General features: G+C 37.1%; 1 protein-coding gene across 13 annotated transcripts in view; it reads right to left on the bottom strand.

Moving 5' to 3' along the window:
* The window catches only part of MARCHF1 (membrane associated ring-CH-type finger 1), a 236,623-nt gene that overhangs the window by 151,190 nt on the left and 65,646 nt on the right, over positions 1 to 19,787 (bottom strand). For 9 of the 13 annotated variants that reach the window (XR_003992201.1, XM_030491821.1, XM_030491818.1 and 6 more), the window contains exon 2: positions 10,417 to 10,495. The exons of the other annotated variants lie outside the window; for them this stretch is intronic. The gene's annotated coding sequence lies outside the window, so the exon portion shown is untranslated. The remainder of the gene's footprint in view (positions 1 to 10,416; positions 10,496 to 19,787) is intronic. 13 annotated transcript variants of the gene reach the window in all.

The following is a 19,787-nucleotide window of genomic DNA, read 5'->3' as shown; positions in this document are numbered from 1 at the left end:
ATCTTTATATGCATGTCATATCTAGAAAATTAGAAACCTGGTCTTCTTAAAATTTGAACTTTTAGGGAATATCAACATGACACAGACATGCTTTGTTAAAATGTCAAAAAGAGAACAAATTCACTGATTTCAAAGAATCCTTATTACCCTTCCCACCTCCCGTTTCTTGCAATATTAACAGTGCTCAACCTATGTCTGCAAATACTACCTTTTCTTCCATTCAGAGGCCACAATTAATCATGAAAACAAGTAAGCATGAGTATTAAGATATTTTTATTGCAACAAACAAGACAGACTATTGCTATGACTCATTTTAGCATAAACAAAGTAAGCATATTATACGTACAGCCTAATAGTATCAAATCAAAGCTTTATATAACCAATAAAAGGAAGAGATACTTGGGCAGATGAATGTGCAAAAATCATGAAAGAGGGAAGAAAGAAAACCCACACAAACCAGGAAAAAAAAAAAAAGTAAAACTATTAATGTACTTGCTCTCTCCATTTTTTTGAGGAAACTGTCACAGTTTCACAGAGACAGTTGCCACAAAGTCATAAATATTCACCATGACACTCCCACCCCATTAGGTTCACTTAAAGAGTAAGGAATCTTCAAAACTTCCATCTGCAGAAGCAAGCGATGAAAAGGACAGATTGGTTAATTGGAGGAGATGAATGATGAAGAACAACAATGAATAAAGTAATGAAAGATACATAGAAAAAGTAGATGAAGAACTTGTGAGGACAGAAAGCAAATACCTATTAAATGAAATTGTAAGGAAGAAAATTCATGAATTGTAAAAGACTGGAATTATCATAAGGCATAAAATTAGAGCAAAGAATTCAGTTGAAGGTTGTAGTTAAAATCAAAAAACATTAAGAATCAGAAGATGACTAGACATTTTGTTGCAAGAAGAGTTTCTAGGATACATTAGCAAAATCTAAATTTAGATCTCAGATGAGACTTGTAAGAGCTAAAAAAATATTTTTTAATTATTACTGGTTATGAATACATCTCCCCAGATGAGTTCACATCTTCCTGCTTCAAAGTGTTTAGCATGACATTTCACTTTATAATAGTATTATTATCATAGCTGTACTTAAACATATATATTAAATATAATAAAATTATTACTCATGGTGACATCTTTGAAAATTGCTTTTTGTGGACTATTTAAAAAATTGCAAATTATGGAAATCTTCCAGGGGGGAAAAAAAAAAAAAAAAAAAAGGCTTCTTTTTATATCCATTTCTGTCATTATAATTCAGCTTAAGCAAAGGTTTTCTCTATTTTGTATATTTAGCTCCATTTAAAGAGTGTGATATGCTTAGGAAGAAAAATATTGAAAACGTGAAAGAAAATACACACAATCTCTTCCAAAACAAAAATTTCAGTCTAGAAAAATGTGCTTTCATTTTTACTTTTGTTATCTTAAGAACTGAACATAGCTTTCAACTTTTGTTTATGACCAGTCACACTTTGTCACTTCTGAGGAAATATCTGCATTATAGCGTCTTACACAAAACCAGTGCCAGTACAACACACACATACTTCCATTGCCAAGTGAGTATACATGGGGGCAGAGGCACTTTACAGCATCCCTTAAGCTCTAACCTTCAAGTGTCACAGCTGTGCTCCTTCTCTGTATCAAGAGAAGACTCAGCAATTCTCTCAGGAGTGTTTATGTTTTGAGTAGATGGGTGCCAGGCACTCAGACCTGGTAAAACCACAACACACTCCTGATGGGAGCGCCAAGGAAACCAAGGCTGTAACAATCATTCCAGGATCTTCCTGCCCTCTAATGTCAATTGAGCCAAACTGAGTCATTATAGATAATTTAACCTACTACTTTATCGTGTGTGCTACTGTCAACTTTTCAATAAATCATTTGAAAACAGAAGTCAAGTTCACTTCAAAATGGAAGGTGTTGCAATCCTTTTTCTTTGACTAATAAACACTGGGTAAAGAGCATATATGTACCATCTAACCTTAGCCACTTAACGTGCATGGAGCCTACACTTTAAAGCAATTACTCTCCTCTGCTAAGCCAGATGTCTGGACAAATTTCATACCCAGTGAAATTAACACCAGTTCATCAGTGGTAACTTGGCCTCAGGAACTAACTTTATGGACATTTTACACAAAACAGTTAATCAATAGAAGTTTTCACTCTAGTAGTAATTCCTGAATGAATGCTAAGAAACATTCCAGGAACAGTACCTTCCAAATTTATACAAAGAAGTATTTGTGTAATCTACTTAATCCTGAATGAATCGAGTCCAGTTCAGCTGGTCAGAAGACACTAGGCACCACCTGCAAGTAGAATGTACTACTTCTAAACCTTAACTGTCTGAAACTGTGTATACGCATCTGTCTGTCTCTCCATGGTGCATTGCAATGAAAGCAGATCACTAGATTGAGAGATGGCAGACAGACAGGTAAGGGTTCAAGTCATTGAAGCTTAAAGTTTCAGTGGTGTTCAGTCCAAAACCTACTAGAGTTCACTCTCAGGACTGTAAGCATTCCAGGTAAGGGTTCAATAAATATAGGCTACTTGTGTCCTACATGGTGTAGTAACAGTCCCCAGTTCTCCCTTCGTAAGACCCACCATTTCTCTCCTTCACGTGCTAGATGCCTTAGCAGGGTACCCTTGCATACAGGCAGGAAGCACACAGCTGTAGTTCAGCCACATCCCCAACCAGAGGACAAGATGACCAAGGAACATTGCAGGGTGTACCTCCTAGAAATTCTAGCTATAAACTGCAGTTTATAACTATTTATTTTAGCTATTAAAACACACAAATATCACCTATCAGCAGTATTTTTCCTTTTACCATTAATTAATTACAAGATAATTGCACATGGAAAGGCCCAGGATTGCACCACCACCAGCAATGCTAGCAATGCGAGGTGGCAATAATGCACAAAACATTGTTTTTTCAAGATCTTCTATGCAGTTCTGTACAATTATATACTATGTACACTGCTGGGCTAGTCAAGCAAAAAACCCCACAAACTGCTAATACTTCCTAGCTCCTAGTTAACAGAAAGCTGCAGATAGCAGAACAGACTACTTTAGTTTGCTTGCTTACTTTTACATTACTGACTTCTTACCGTGATTACTCAGGGGAAGAGAAACATACATAGGAAATGTACCAGTATTTCCAGTGCCCTCCTGCCAGTTTGAAAGTCATTCCTGATGTTTTTTGTTAGTTTATTTTCTGCTAAAATAAACCTTCTGCTTACAGTCACGGTCACTTTGTGAAACTATTCACAAAGCAAAAGCTGTATAAAAATGATATATTAAAGCCTGAGTACAGAAGTCATACAAAATCTAAAAATACAAGCAACCTATCAGAGATTACTCCATAGTTGAAAGGCAATGCTCTTACAATGCATGCATGATTTAAAAAACCAACCAACCCACAAACAAACAAAAACTAGCTGCATAAGACCTGACATTAATGTAGAACTAGTTAGTTATGGAGCAAAAGCACCTCTTGACATTATAACTCTCATTTTTAGCTAGTAATTTTCACGATTCACACAGTGCAAGTTTATCTGAAATAGACCACAACAACAAACTGCAATCAAAATCATTACAGAAGTATGAATTTGCCTCTCGCATTCAAGTTTAGAGCCACGAACTTAAGACTTTTTTCCAGGAAACTACTGAGGTGACAGCAGGAACGGAGAATCCTTAGGTCATTCTTGCGTGAATCAGCCCACAAAAACAGTGCTGTCTTTGGTTCATTACATTACATTAATAAATACTTGCATTTATCCCCTGTAGCTATAAGAAAAGCACAGAGGGCCAAGATCATTGGAGTCCCCCAGAAAGTACCAGTAGACTATGGCAAGAATGATCCTGCAGAATGCCATCTCCCAAGATGATCACCCTTAAACCTGCCTTCAGAGGAGGGAGACACAACACACACCAACTTCTAGGCAACATGAAGAAAGAAACTGTAAGGTGCTTCTCTATCCATATGAGGTTTCTCAGGGGTGTTCTGCTTTCAGTGGATCAAAACAAGCTCTTCACACAGCTCCACAGAGGCGCGTGTCCTTGTGTGAGCCTTCTGCTGCACCTCTTATATCTCTATAACAGTACAATGCCTCCACACCGTGCAAATTAGAAATACAGGAGCCAAACCTTTCACCTGTTAGGAAGCTGAAACAAGAGGGGTTTGCACGAGTCAAGTAGTATGAGATGTATACATACAGCATAATACTGTATCTCACCCAAAATTGCTATACCTGTTAAGTGGTGTGAATTAGGCTAAAGAAACTCTCTTAGCACTTTTTCCAAGACCATTATGACTCTTGCTTTAAAGTGTGTTAATCTTGTTTGCAAGACAAACAATTATGGGCAAACAGACTCAGCAAAGATAATTTTCACTGGCTCTAAATTCTAGGCATCCTTTCCTGTCAAAGGACTAATTGTGGAGTAATATCCAACAAGTGTAATAACCACGTTGAGTATAAATGACAGGCTATGTAATAGTACTCATTCCTTCCCTTCCAAGCTACTTCTGTAGCATAGTCAAGATAGTCACCTCAAGAGGAAGAGACACAAGCTCAGTCTGAGGGAGGCTGTGAATCCAACTCTTGCTGTATAATTTGGAACCATATACTATAACCACACCATGCTAAATGCGGGAATCAAAGCATTTACAATTCCTACCCACACATTCTGTAAACCAACACATAATTAACCAGAAATTTATTACTGATAAATTATAGAATTAATGCATATTTTCAGAACACTAAGAATAAACTAAGTTGAATATGAAAAACATTAGACCAATCAAAAATAAAAAAAATAAACACTATTAGTCAGAAGTACTCCTTATACCATTCTCTCCCTTCTCTCCCAATGGACCTCAATTTTGGTTTCATTCATCAAAATGGAGTACCTTATTTTCAATTCCTGAGAATTCTTTGCAATCACTTTTTTTTTCTTCTATTTGTGTGTCTTTTTTTTTCTTTTTTCTCACCAGCACTTTTTCAAATTTGGCATTGCTTATTCCACAACGAGCTATCAACCTCAATTTCCAAAGCAGCTTGCACAATTCTTCAGCTTTCCTGATGTTCAGTAGCTAATGAAGCTGTGGCTAGTGCCTAATGAATGTTGTGCACATGTTGACCAGCACCCCTTTGATATCTACATGCACATTCTGGAACTACCTGAGATTTAAGAAGTTTATACCTAGGGCAAAACACTGACTGCATACTGACCCTGAAGGATAAAATATTTCGGTTTAGTTGTATTGATACTCTTTCCCATGTCATCACATTTAACTTACACGACATTTTCTCCTGACCACTACTTTCAGTACTACTGTTGGAAATTAGGTATTAAGTATTTTTGAAAACACAGATGTTTCACTGAGCCTGTCTCCTTGTTTCACCTTCAGCAAATCAGTTATGTCTGATTTTAACAAGGCATGAAATTATACCCCAGCAAAGTAAATTAACAAGCAACACCAGGGACAGCTGTTGTATTTCTTGGTGTCCTTGGTTTGGATATATCAATTTATATTCCTTAGTATATTCTTTAATAAAAAAATAACAACTAATGAAGCAAAAGAGAAAAGACCTTCACAATAATTCTGTTGTTCTTACTCTGCAAGATAGCATTGTCATAGCTTATGATTAGAAAGGTGCTTACAATATTCAAAAATGATACAATTAAAACTTGTATTCCCCTGAATATGTTCACAAAAGCTGACACAAAAAACATATGCCAGGTAACAGATTAAAGTTCAATTCTAAGTTTAGTTCAGAAAGATAAAAGAAAGGCATGGGGAGCGCAATGGAAGATTCATCTCCAGTGATCACTGAAACCTTAGAGCTGTGCAAGACACTCCTTGGAAATTAATGTGCTCTTAAGGTCTTGGAATCTTCTACCAAAAATAAAAAATAAATACTTATCTGTGCTATTCTTCGCCAGTTCCTATATATATCATTTACATTCTTACTACTGATTTTGTGGTGTGTTTTCTGATTTTCAACTGTGTTAGTTTCACCTTTTGCCATACTTGTACTGGACTCTCATCACTAACCCAACCCTGTAATCTCAGTGAAATCAAGAAAAGGTATCTCAAACCTCTTTTTCAGAGGGCATGAGAAGAATAAGGGAAAAAGCTAAGTGCTCCAGAGATCCAGCAAGGCAAGTATTCAGAGAAATTGATCAACTCTTGTCACGGTGCACCAGCAAACATGTCTTTCGTAAAGAGGAATCATTTATCATTTTGTCTGTGTAAACAGAATACTTGTGCTCTTAAATTTCTGTCAAAATGAATGGCTATATTCAGAAATTTTTGTGTGTCTATAAACAGAAGTAGAATTTGCACTACTATTTATTTTACATAGAACATATTAAGATACCTGAAGTTTTAATCTTTCATAAGCACAGGACAGAAATGTTATTTTGATAGTGATTAGCTGAACACAGAACAATCCACCTATGCGGAAAAAAAGAGGTATGAAAATATTTCTGTTTTCTTAATTGTTTGCCAGCTAACATTAATCAAAATAATACATGCACATGCAAACTCATTTTGTAAGAAAAATATAAGAATTACAAAATGGATAATAATGAAGTAATTGCCACCATGATCTACAAATCTAAGTAAGTTATACAGTTACTTTTCTGTGTATCATGACAGACAATTTTATAATACTGACTGATTTATTTGGAATACTCCCAGATAAAGTAAATGTGTAACAAATACTTTAATCAATATCACAATTAATGACATGGAATTCTTTCTATTAAAAACTTGAGACAAATAAGTTGGAACTATCTCACGGTTAAAAAATGTTAGATTTCTGTCTCTTGTAGCAACCTGTGCTCAGAATATACAACAACAATAATATCCTTTTTCCTCCTCATGTTGTCTTTCCTGTTTATACCAATATAATTGAGTATGTGAATTATAAAATCAGTTACAGACTTCAATAGGAAGCTGCATCTATACTGCTTTGAGACATTTCTTGGTGATACTGTCCCCCACTTGCTTAACAAGAAGAGAATAGATTAAGCACTAAATATAGAGGTGTATAGGAGGACTTGAAATAAGCCAGTCCAGCCATCTGTGAAAATACACAGTGCTGCCACAGCTTCATTAGCTTATTGACAACCAATTCAAAAGAGAATTCAAAGAAAACAGAACCAGAATTGCTTGTCTATAGTTCTCCGAGCATGATTTAATTGGATAAATAAGGCATATTATTCTTTCTGGACTGCATATAGTACTAGTCAGAAGTTATTCCAGATAGAAACTATCTTATTACTTCTTTTATTAGGCCCTTATTAAATCAACAGTCTCCAGAACCTTGTCTTCTCCTCTTCTCAATATTTCTCTCTGAAGCATGCTGCCAAAGTAGGTAGACCTGTATGTCTAATGCTTAGAAGAAATCTGTATTAACTAATGTCAATCTTTTGAAACTGCTATTATGTTTATCTAATCAGTGCTTACAAGCTTCTTCCTATTCAGATTATCCCATAAGAATTTTCTGCAGAAACTGTCAATAATATCCTTAGTATTTGCAAATGCCTATGGTCAAAATTGCACAAATAAACAATTTATAAAGAAATGAAGGTCCTAACAGCATTTCAGTAGAGATATACAAGAAGCAGAAGTGCACCCTTTCCTGTATAATTCCACTGCGTATGATCTAGATGCATAAAAGAATACAAAGTCAGTGTGTTGGCAAAGAGACATAGTGGAAGTTTTGACCACTCTTGCCAGGGCATTACACAGCACAAACACCTCAAGTGGAGATTAAAGATGCATAAATGTCCACAAGTGGTAAGGACCAGTGACCGACTACTATATTTCTTGAGCAACAGGCTTAGGAAAAACAGTCTGTAGCAGCAGTTCTTAAAAATCAACAATTTCTCAGCCCATGTGAATCTCTTTAAGGAGTATAGGCAGGGGTTTTTTGGTATAGCCCACCAAAACTCCCAAATTTCTGGGCTTCAAAGCAACCTGCTACACCATATAGGAGTGGTACCACATGAACAATTTTTACATCAAGTACACAAGTAACTTCAATGCTTCTGAAAAACTGAGGCTATACCTAGAGAAGAATGCTTTGTACAATAGAAAAAATTCTGGCAATAAAGTTAAGGACTGTGGTACCTTTGATGTACGTGAATATTTGCTCAATATACATACCAAAAAGAGGTTCACTGGCACTTAAGATGAGTAAATATGAGGTCAGTTCTTATGCTAAGGGAATAAAATATGCCTCTGTACTTGTATATCACCAGGTCTTTTACCAGACTTCAGAACTGCCTGTAACTATCCAGTAACAGACAACACTGCAAACATTTAGATCAGAAAAAAAACCATTTTTCTACTATTTTATCCTTGAATGCAGTCCAGTTACTAAAATCAGATGGAAATAAGCATACTTACAGGACTCCAAATACTGCATTTTTTCTCTGGGAGGCTACAGATGTACTTTAGTGCTCAGCATGCAATATGACACTCAGCTTTTGCATCCTGTCAAAGACTTTTCACCATGTTCTCACCTAAGATTTTTCCAAGTCACTTCCATACTTGTGTCCCAAATGTTGTCTTATCTTCATTGAATATAAATATCTCTGATACACACACATGTGCACTCAAACTTACACATATATACACACACATACATAAAATACTTGCATTTCTCAGAGAGAAATGAAGAGATGAACAGAGCAACTGAATGAGAAGAAAAAATTGAAATAAATTAGCCAGTTCTAACTCAATCAGAGTTCTTTTCAGTTTGTTTGGTTTAGGGTTACTGTTATGATAATGAAAATTCACTCACCCAATCAGTGCTAAATAATTAAGCTAAATAATTCTGAAAATCTGACAAATTCAGTTATTAAGGCAGCATTATCAGAGCAGCAGTTTCTCTTCTCTCTTCCTTGACTAATCACAAAAATCTCCTTGAAATATCCTGGAATATCCTCTCCAAATTCTTTGATAAAACCAAAGGAAATGCTTCATCATCTGAGTAATTTTAATATATTTAAAATAACACAGGGCAGTTACTGAAGTTTCACCAGTACTGTGTGAATATTAACAGGATGTTCAGTTTTTATTTTACAACAGGAAGTGCGGAACTAAAATTCTAATTTCTAACAGGTGTTCTTGTATTTGCACTTAATTTATGATGTTTCAAGTTATATCAGTATACTAAAGAAATATTAAGACAAAGAGGTACTTTTAGAAGAAAATCAGATGTAAATATCAGGAGATTTTCTGACACTTCATGAAGAGCTTGAATTGTGGAAGACTAGTGTTTGCAAGTTTTTATTTGGTTGCGGGTTATGTCAAACTAAATTACCTAAGCTGCTCAGGTACAGAGGTCACTGCTACTTAAAAATAGACTGCTACATGAGGAAAAAATTCTGAAATAGATATTTTTAAAGTATTAAACAGCTACTATCAGTTTTTAAACACTCTTTATTAGTACCTTCCCTTTCATAGTTTACAGGAACTTGCTAACTAGATGATGTTCAGTTAAACTATGATAATTACACAAGGGAGAAAATTATTCTACTGGTTAAATTCTAGCTTGTAAGCTCCCAGTCTCCTTCAAAATATACTTTTTAGGCATACTTTTATATTTTCATATTATAACTCCTTCTTGGGATTAAGAACTTCTGAATTCTGTTCTTAGCTCTGCCACCACCTACGTGAATCTGACAACATCAATAGTCTAATGCTTTTGGTTCTTTGCATCAATGGACCTTCTAATATTTTTATTGCAATATTACTAGGAGGACAAGTTCATCTGCCTCACTTGCTGAAGTATTTTGATGCAGATAATTAGACTCAATAATGAACAAAAAAAAAAAAGTTTAAATTCCTAAGTGGAGTTCATTGTGTGATGTATGTAAAAGGAAATGACTTCACTATAGCTTGAAGAAAATTCTGGCACAACTGTAAAGGGCACTACCATATGACTTAATAACTCTGGAAAAAAGATGACCAACCCAGAAGAGGTCTGAGTCATAGCAGGCACCTGCACAGGCAGTCTTTTCTAAAGAACATTTAGTGGTAAAGTTTCACACTGACATACAGGTTTGGATGTTCGCTACCTCTCATTCATTTTTAAAAGAATTTCTGAAAAATTACCTACTGCAGTTTAGTATGCGTCACAGTGGATGTATAACCTATAATGACTCAACACGAAAATCTTGCTCATTAGATTTAAAACCTTAACAGAAGAGGAAAAATGTTTATTTGCTCTTTACTAAAATACAGCAAGTTAATAATAGGAGGCATTTAACATAAGGCACTTGGTAGTGTCTTCTTCACAATCAAGCTGCAAGTCAAAATGCCAAAATAAACCCCTTTTTTCCAGCAGTATAAATATAATTTAACATTTAACAACAGAAAAGAACTTACAGGTAAAGCAATCTTTTAGAAAATTTGTGCTATGACAGAGCTTCACATGGCCCTTCACATTACTTCCTGGGTTCATTTCCTAGAACAAACAGAAACAAGTCACATGTAAAACCAGTTATATCATGTTGAAATATTGTATACTTAATAAAAGAAAAAAGTGCTGGTATCTTCCAGATGGTACAACCTAAAATAACAATTCTGGAACTGAAAGGTAGTCTTAAATAACCTTTATCAAATCCTATACCAGATACTGATTCTCATTCACTTTTCTACAGACTCTCAGATTGATTTAAGATGAATTCAAGATTAATCCCTGATCTCCTTGAGCACAGGAAAGCCATAAATGATTTCCCCCTCTATCAGCCACACTAATGGAAAAAGCCTTTTCACAGCCAGCTAACCCATATGGCATTGTCAGAATACCATTCAAGAATAAAGCTTAATAAAATAGAAAAATCCAAAAACACTTAATCTGTTCACTAGCAATGTTTTTACACATATTTGCTCACAAAACAAAGAGTAAAATACAAAAACATTTAACCAAAATAGTTGTCTTGTGAGGGCAACAAATAAAAGCTCTGTCCACAAAGACCCAAGCCAGCTAAACCTGTGGACAGATGATCGTTTAGCAAAGATGGTATCAACCTAAAGGGGAAAAACCTCTTTTTTTCCAATAGGCTGGCCAATCTAGTGATGAGAGTTTCAAACTAGGAATTAGCAAGAGCAGGAAAAAATGACTAGCAATGAAATGAGGAAGTAAAGGATCAGGTTAGCAAGCAAAGAGTATGGGGCAATGTGAACAGGAGGAAATTTGTAAGCAAAAAAGTAGCGCTAAAGGGGTTCCACCCTAACTGTGTCCACATACATAGGGAAATGCCTACCAGGGAGAATTATGGTGAAAGCTATCCCACCTTTTCTGAGAAACTGGCATGCTTTTGTACTTCTTCAAAGAGCCTGTACCCTAATGCACACAGATTAGGGAACAGGCAGAATTAAAAGATTTGCATGCAGCTGGAGACTTCACTGGGATCACAGAGACACAGGTAGGATAGCTCACACAAACTGAAGGGGAACAGGAAATGTTCCTACTGATGTTATCTGCAGCATAAGGAAGACTATGGAAAATGGTGACCCTCTGCTGATGGAGACATGTCACAAAGGGTATGAGGAATGCCAATACATTGAATGTTTTTTTCATCTCACTCCTTACTGCTAAAACCACTACATAGAAATCCCACATCCCTGAGACCAGTGGGAAAGCCTAGAGCAAGGCAGATTTTCCCTCAGTGGAGGTTAATCAGGTCAGGAAGCATTTAAACAAACTGGACACACACAGATCCATGTGCCATAATGAGATGCACCCAACACCCACACATACTGAGGACTGGAAGAAATTAAACATCGCCCTTACTTTCAGCAAGGGCGAGAAGGAGGATCCAGGAAACTGCAGGCCAGTTGCAGTCTCACCTCAATCCCTGGGAAAGGAGTAGAGAAAATAATCCTCAAAAAGCATTGCCAAAAATGACAAGAAGGTGTCTGGGAGAAATAAGTGTGGATATATGAAGGAAAAACTGTGTCTGACCAACCTGATTGCTTTTCATGATGAGAAGGCTGACTCAACTGACAGGGAGAGAACAGTCACCATTGCTTATCTTGACTTTAATAACGCTTGCGTCACTGCCTCCCGTTGCCTCCTCCCTGACAAATCGACGAAACATGAAATAGATAAACGTAGACTGAGGTGAACAGAAAACTGGCTTAACTGCTGGGATCAAAGGGCTGCGTATCAGCAGCATGAAGTCCAGCTGGAGACCAGTCATCAAAGGCACATCCCAGGTGTCAATGAGAGCCAATACTGTTCAACATCTTCATTAATAACTCGCAAGGTGAGACAGAACGGACCTTCAGCAAAATCACAGATAATGCAAAACTAAGTAGTTGATACACCAGAGGTTTGTGCTGCCATTCAGAGGAAACTTGACAGGCTAGAAAAAAGAGCAAAAACTGACCTCATGAAGTTCAACAAAGGGCAATTGCAAAGCCCTGGCAGTTGCATTCAACACTGTCCCGCACGACATCCTTGTCTCTAAATTGGAGAGACATCAATTTGATAGATGGACCACTCAGTGGATGAAGAACTGGCTTGATGGCCACATGCAAAGAGTTGTGGTAAACGGCTCAATGTCCAGTTGGAAAACTGTAACGAGTGGTGTCCCTCCGGGATCGGTGTTGGGACTGGTCCTGTTCAACATCTTTATCGGCAACATGGACAGTGGGATTGAGTGTGCCCTCAGCAAGTTTGCTGATGACACCAAGCTGTGTGGTTCGGTTGATACGCTGGAGGGAAGGGATGCCATCCAGAGGGACCCTGACACACTTGTGAGGTGGGCAGATGCCAACCTTATGAAGTTTAACCAAGCCAAGTGTAAGATCCTACACCTGGGTCGGGGCAATCCCAGGCACTGCTACAGGTTAGGAAGCGAAGAGATTCAGAGCAGCCCTGCAGAGAAGGACTTGGGGGTGTTGGTTGACGAGAAGCTTAACATGAGCCGGCAGTGTGCGCTTGCAGCCCAGAAAGCCAACCGTATCCTGGGCTGCATCAAAAGCAGCATTGACCAGCAGGTTGAAGGAGGTGATCCTGCCCCTCTGTTCTGCTCTCGTGAGACCTCACTTGGAGTACTGCGTACAGTTCTGGTGTCCTCAACATAAAAAGGACATGGAGCTGTTGGAGCAAGTCCAGAGGAGGGCCACGAGGACGATGAGAGGGCTGGAGCACCTCCCGTATGAAGACAGGCTGAGAAAGTTGAGGCTGTTCAGCCTGGAGAAGAGAAGGCTGCATGGAGACCTCATAGCAGCCTTCCAGTATCTGAAGGGGGCCTATAAGCATGCTGGGGAGGGACTCTTCCTTAGGGACTGTAGTGGTAGGACAAGGGGTAATGGGTTCAAACTTAAACAGAGGAAGTTTGGATTAGATATAAGGAAGAAGTTCTTTACAGTGAGGGTGGTGAAGCACTGGAATGGGTTGCCCAGGGAGGTTGCGGATGCTTCATCCCTGGCAGTGTTCAAGGCCAGGTTGGACAGAGCCTTGGGCCACATGGTTTAATGCGAGGTGTCCCTGCCCATGGCAGGGGGGTTGGAACTAGATGATCTTAAGGTCCTTTCCAACCCTTACTATTCTATGATTCTATGAATAATCCCATGCACATTGGCAAATTAAGACCTGGGGTCAACAAGCTGGCCATGAGCCAGCAATGTGCCCTCACAGCAAAGAAGGCCCAAAGCAACAAGGACTGATTAGGAAGAGTATCACCAGCAGATTTATGGAGGTGCTCCTTCCTCTCCAGTCAGCACTGCCAAGCCTTCCTTAATGCTGTGCCCAATTTCTGGGCTCCAAAGTTCAAGAGGGCCTACTGGAGCAAGTCCTGCAAAAAGTCATGAAGAAAATTAAAGGCCTGGAGCATCTTTTGTATGAGTTGAGGCTAAGAGAAATCGGGGCCTTGAGAAGAGAAGGCTCAGAGAGATTTTATTTATGCTTTTAAATACCTGATGGCGGGGAGAGTAAGGGAGTCCAGTGAAAGGACAAGAGGCAACAAGCATACATTAAATACAAGATATCCCATTTAAACATATGTCCTGGGTTCAGCTATAGCAGTCATTTTTCTCCTGCTTAGTAGCTGGTGCAGTGCTGTGTTTTTTAACTTTCAGCCTGGGAACGACGCTGATAACACTGATGTTTTTAGTTGTTGCTAAGTAATGTTTACTCCGACCAAGGACTTTCTCAGTCTCATGCTTTGCCAGGGAGGAGGGGAAGCCGGGAGGAGGCAGAGACAGGACACCTGACCCAAACTAGCCAAAGGGGTATTCCATACCACAGCACGTCATGCCCAGTATATAAACCGGGGGGAGTTACCCGGAAGGCCCAGATCACTGCTCGGGTCGGGCTGGGTATCGGTCGGCGGGTGGTGAGCAATTGTATCCTCTCCATTTGCTATTTCACTAATCATTATTATCATTGGTGGTAGCAGTAGTGGTTCTGTGTTATACCTTAGTTGCGGGACTGCTCTTATCTCAACCCGTGGGAGTTACATTCTTCCGATTCTCCTCCCCATCCCTCCGGGAGCGGGGGGAGGAAGGGGGGAAGTGAGCGAGCGGCTGCGTGGTTCTGAGTTACCAGCTGGGCTCAAACCACGACAACATAGTTGGTTGGTTTTTTTTCCTGTGAGGGTGACCAACCAATGGCACAGGTTGCCCAAAATGGCTGAAGGGTTTCCATCCTTGGGAGATATTCAAAACACAACTAGCCATAGTCCTGGAAAATGTGCTCTAGGTGACCCTGCTTTGACCAGGGGGCTGGACAATCTCCAGAGGTCCCTTTTCTAGTCTCACTACTTCTGTGATTCTCTAGTGTTTTATTTAACTAGTCTCTGCTTAAAATAAATTGAAAAATGGTTAAATTAACCACCCATGAAATCTCTTCTCCACAATGCATGGGAAACAAAATGCAATCAACCTCATTGTGCTTTAGCTGTATAAAAGGCATAGAAAGGTTATAATTGAAAGCTAGCAACATAGAGTAACCCTGGCTCTAATGAATGCAAACATGTCATTTGGCCTCTCTGATGTTAATGGTAAGACTTTACAATCCTAGATTAAAAGCAATGGAAGAAATTCAGATACTCAGATCCAATTCATTGTGGAAGCCATAAAATTTTCCCCAATAATTCCTGCTTCTAACTCTCCTAGTTTCCCCCTGAAAAAGCAGAATAAATAAAAATATGTGACTTCAGGCAGATATTCACATGTGATATTTAAAATGGATTAACAACAAATACATGAAATGCATTTTCTTTCATAATGGAAATATACACCTAAAAACGAAGAACCATTACCCTGACCACTCAGAAGAAATCTGTCAACAAGCACTCTAAAAATGTGAATCAACTGTATGGTGCTCAGTGCTATGGTATTTTCATGGCATTTCATACTGAATGAAAAACACCCACAATAATGCTGGCATTCCTGGCTATATGACACCCAAAGAACTGTTCCACTGCATGTGGAGAAATCAACCCATGGAGTAAGTTCTGTAACTCATGAAGAACTCAAGAACAGTTGGATTGTAAATTAAAGGTCCAAAGAAATTTTTTACAGTCAATATATTACTTAGGTTAAAAAAAAAAATCCTTTAGCAGTTGAAATTAAACATCTTCAAGAGAGCAGATTAAGTTTTTATTTTTCCAGATGCTTTTTTATTTTACAAGTTTGAATTTGAGTTGTTGAAAAGATATGACTACAAAGTGTATCTCAAATTCTTTAACTACCTGTTTCCTTACAGAAAATTAAACAGCACATGCTTGTTTTATTCACTGCCACAGAGAACAAAGAATACATGTTCAACAAACATAGAGTGTATTTTTGTACGTATGTACTCTTACAAAAGTATGTTGCATGTATATAGCCACATTAGTATCTTCTCTGTTTGTGTTAAGGAAATAGACTTCTGTGGCAAATATACAATCTCAAAGATATTCTAGTTATAAACAAGCTGAGTATGCGTCTCATCTATTTTTTAAAATCAAGGGAAAAAGTTAGTATATAAGGTTACAGAAGAGCTCTCAATAGCCAAGATCATGTGAAACTAGCAAAATTATAACATATGAAATACAAAGATTTTTCATTCCATGTTTGTGTACTTAGATTTAACTTTAAAGGCTAGCCCAAAGGTAGTACAGCATAAAGTTAGGAGATTACTGGTTTTACATAACAGAGAAGATGAGGCAGATACATCTGAAACTTTCTTTGATTTGTTGAAAACTCAAAATGTATAGGAAACCTTCACTAATGAACTATTCATATCAGACATTTATCAATGGCATAAGATAAAATAGCACGAATACATACTATCCCATTTAAAGGAAGAGAAAACAAGTTTGCTATAAAGAACTGTGTTCGGAAAATTAAGCTACCAGTGTACCCATTAAAAAGGACAAATCAAAGCACTGCGTTACACAGAGTTCATGTTTTCCTGTTGTTCCACAGAACATTACACAATCTCTATCCAATACCTGTATCTGTTTTATTTATCTTGATCCATCTGCTCTGCAAATGTTCTTGCAAAGCGGTTTCCCATGGCAACATCAAATATCACATAGCCCCAGAGTCTTGTGTTGAAGCACTTCTGACTGATCCACTCCTGAATTTCAAGCATCTTCTTTTTTCAGTACTTAAGTAATAAATAAATGGAGTATTTCATAAAAAAAAAAAAAAAAAAAAAAAAACCTACATGAATGAAACCAACACCTATCCTCAGGTTTACAATAATCAAAAGATATATAAAAGGAAAAATTCCTTAATACTTTTTCATGCAAGATAAAATAATAAGAGTGATTTCCTGAAAGTAACTTGTATTTTAAGCGAGTAGCTTAAGAACTCACTCTCCTTATTTTAAGAAGCAGTAGAATATACAACATTCATTTTTAAATGTTGTATTATTATTATGACTGTATTATTTTAAAAGTGACTGCTACAGCTCAGCCCAGAACAGAGGTCATTAAAATTGCCCTTGAGTTGGTAATTTGTATATTTATTTCTCAAGCAAAGGCAGGCAGTAGCACTTCTGCCATCAGTCACTAAGGTGATACTAAAACCTGGTAATTTAATTTCTTAATTGTATGAACCTAATCATGCATGTGTTTTATTATCCTTTATTATATACAAAATGTTTGTCTTAAAGGTGTACATTGGCTTATAAGAAAATCAAAGGTAAAATCATTTCAGCCAAAACTAAAGTGAAAGCTATAGAAGTACATAACTTAAAGTTTTCATCAAACCACAATTACTGTGTTTATTTGTCCATAGGAGGATTAGATTTCTACTCATTTTGAAATACCATAGTAAAAATATCAGTGATAAAACAATCAGCAATTGTCAATTTTATCACACGCAACAGATATATGTGAAATTAACTGGCTAAAAGCAGAGAATGTTTTGAAAACTAGTTTTCAAATATGGTATTTTAAAAGTAATGCTTTAAACTAAAAATACAGATTCTTAAAGGACTAACATCCTGCTTTTTCTGACAGTGTCTGAAAGGCCATAAAGCCTTTAAATTATTAGAATCTATTCTAGAAATGGCTAAGCAGCCAGTACTGTATTCATTTATCCTTTGTCCTTTTAAGCTTTCGGGCTGCTGTGTAGCCATAGTAACTATGCTTTTTCTCTGTGAAATCCATTAGCTGGTTTCAATCTGGGATTCAATGCTACCATAAAATCAAAGCCAAAGATTAAAAAAAATTATGATAAAAAAAGAGATTATTGATGACAAGCATTTATTTTAAAAGTAATTTATGCATATTTATGCTTTATACATAACAGCAAAAGAAATCCAAAGGTTAAAAGGACATCAAAAGATAAACTCAAAATGAATTTCAAAACTTGGTTACCATCAGGAATGACAAAATACCACCTTGAACTAGATCTCAGAGCAAAACCAGCCCTCATTTGCATTAAGTCAGTCAGTGCTGCTGGCTGGCTGGCCATTAACAAAACAGCACAATAGATGAGCTTTCAACCTCACCATGCCACTCCCTTTCTGACAGCAGACTAAGGTGAGAGTATCAGAAAGGAAGAGAGTCCAGGTTTTGCATTCCAATTTGGACAAACCCATGCAAAAGATAAAAACCACCTTTGTGTCCTACAGTATCTTTTGTGTGACAGTACAGACAGACTACAAATAATCTGTTGAATCTCTATTGCGGAAGAATTATATCAATACGAAATGGAAAATCTTTGACTCTTCATCTATGTAGACAACTTTGAAAGAAGCAGGTGTTTCAGAAGATAAGGATAAGCTCTATCCTGTATCCCATTTGGATTTGTTTGGTTTTGTCACGATAGCCCTGAGCAACTGCAATGCCAGCTCAGTCCTGACATTGGTTACAGGTAAACTAAGCTAATGAAATCTCCACTGTTTGCTCAAATCCTTATTACCATAAGTTACACCTGGCAACTAGCAAAAGCTACATTTTTCTGCAAGTAGTTGAAATGTATTCCATAGCTGGAACCTGCAAAGTCTTGGAATATATCTCACAATCCACTAATTTATAAATAAAGAATGCCAGGAGTTTCTGTACTGGATACCACATTCCTTAACTAAAAATTTTCACTGCCTTCCCAGCTGTTAGTTCAACTTCTGCTGATTTGATTTTATACTTCCATTCATCTTTGTGTTATATTAGAATCAAACATGATCCAGAGATAAAACATCTGCTATGGTAAGAAGTATGCATGTTTGGACCAAGGGAATGGAGGATTCCCTCTAGTAAGAGAAAATGAATACATATTGCTATTTTATTTCTGCTTTCTAGCTCCTTATTCTGGTATTTCCCTTCTTATAACAAGCAACAAGACTGGATGGCAAGGCCGTGTTCATATAGGATTAAGAAAGATCACAATTTTTTTTATTAGGGCACCAAAATTGCAAAATAAAATCATACCTGCATTCAATAGAAGTAAAAAAGAAAAAAAAAAAAAAAAATTAAAGAAATCACATGAGAGTTACCTGAATCTAAAAAACTTTCTACTTTTTCTGTATAGTACACAACTTGTGAAGCCCCGACTTCATTGAAGTTAATAGCAAAACTACCATAAACTTGAGCAGGAGGAAGATTTTACTTTACATATATTTATGACAAGGACAATGTAAAAGGGAATTAAAGGTCATTATTCCTGTCACTACATTAGAGGACAGTGTCATGTCATCATAGTTTCTACACCTGTCTCAGCCAGTGATACTGCGATCATCAGCTTGTCCCTGATACAAACCAGAATGGCAGCACATTTTAGAACGTACAGTGTAATACTCAATAATAGCCCCAAACCCTTCTGGGACTTTAACACTTAAAGAAAGATGGACAAAACACTTTAAGACACAGCAAGCATATTGAGGAAGGCAGGGATGTTCTTAACGGTCAGAGCATTTTGATAAGACACTAGATATTCAGATTCAATTTTGTTCTAAGCATTAAGATACTCAAAGACACAAACCTTTCCACTTAAAAAAAACCCAAACAAACCCAACACCCAACAACAACAACAAAAAAAAAAGAAGTTGGAAAAGCTGGATATCTAATACAGTATCAATAGTTGTAGGAGCTCTCAAAAGACTTGCAAGTGTTTGCTTCACACCAAAATATTGCACAGCATTCTCTCTGTACATTTCTGTGTAAGTAACTTTACCACTTACCTACATTTATTTGATAGGTTTTTTCTTCAAAATTAAAAAGTTTTTGTTCCTTCCTTTTATCACTGATCTTTTATTATTTTCTAATTTAATATAATAAAATTAAGAGAGACACCAAAGCGATAAGCCA

Source organism: Strigops habroptila, chromosome 7, assembly GCF_004027225.2.
Source record: "Strigops habroptila isolate Jane chromosome 7, bStrHab1.2.pri, whole genome shotgun sequence".
In the NCBI taxonomy this organism is placed as follows: domain Eukaryota; kingdom Metazoa; phylum Chordata; class Aves; order Psittaciformes; family Psittacidae; genus Strigops; species Strigops habroptila.
The sequence above is the reverse complement of the archived record's forward strand: the minus strand, read 5'-3'. Positions and strand labels throughout refer to the sequence as shown.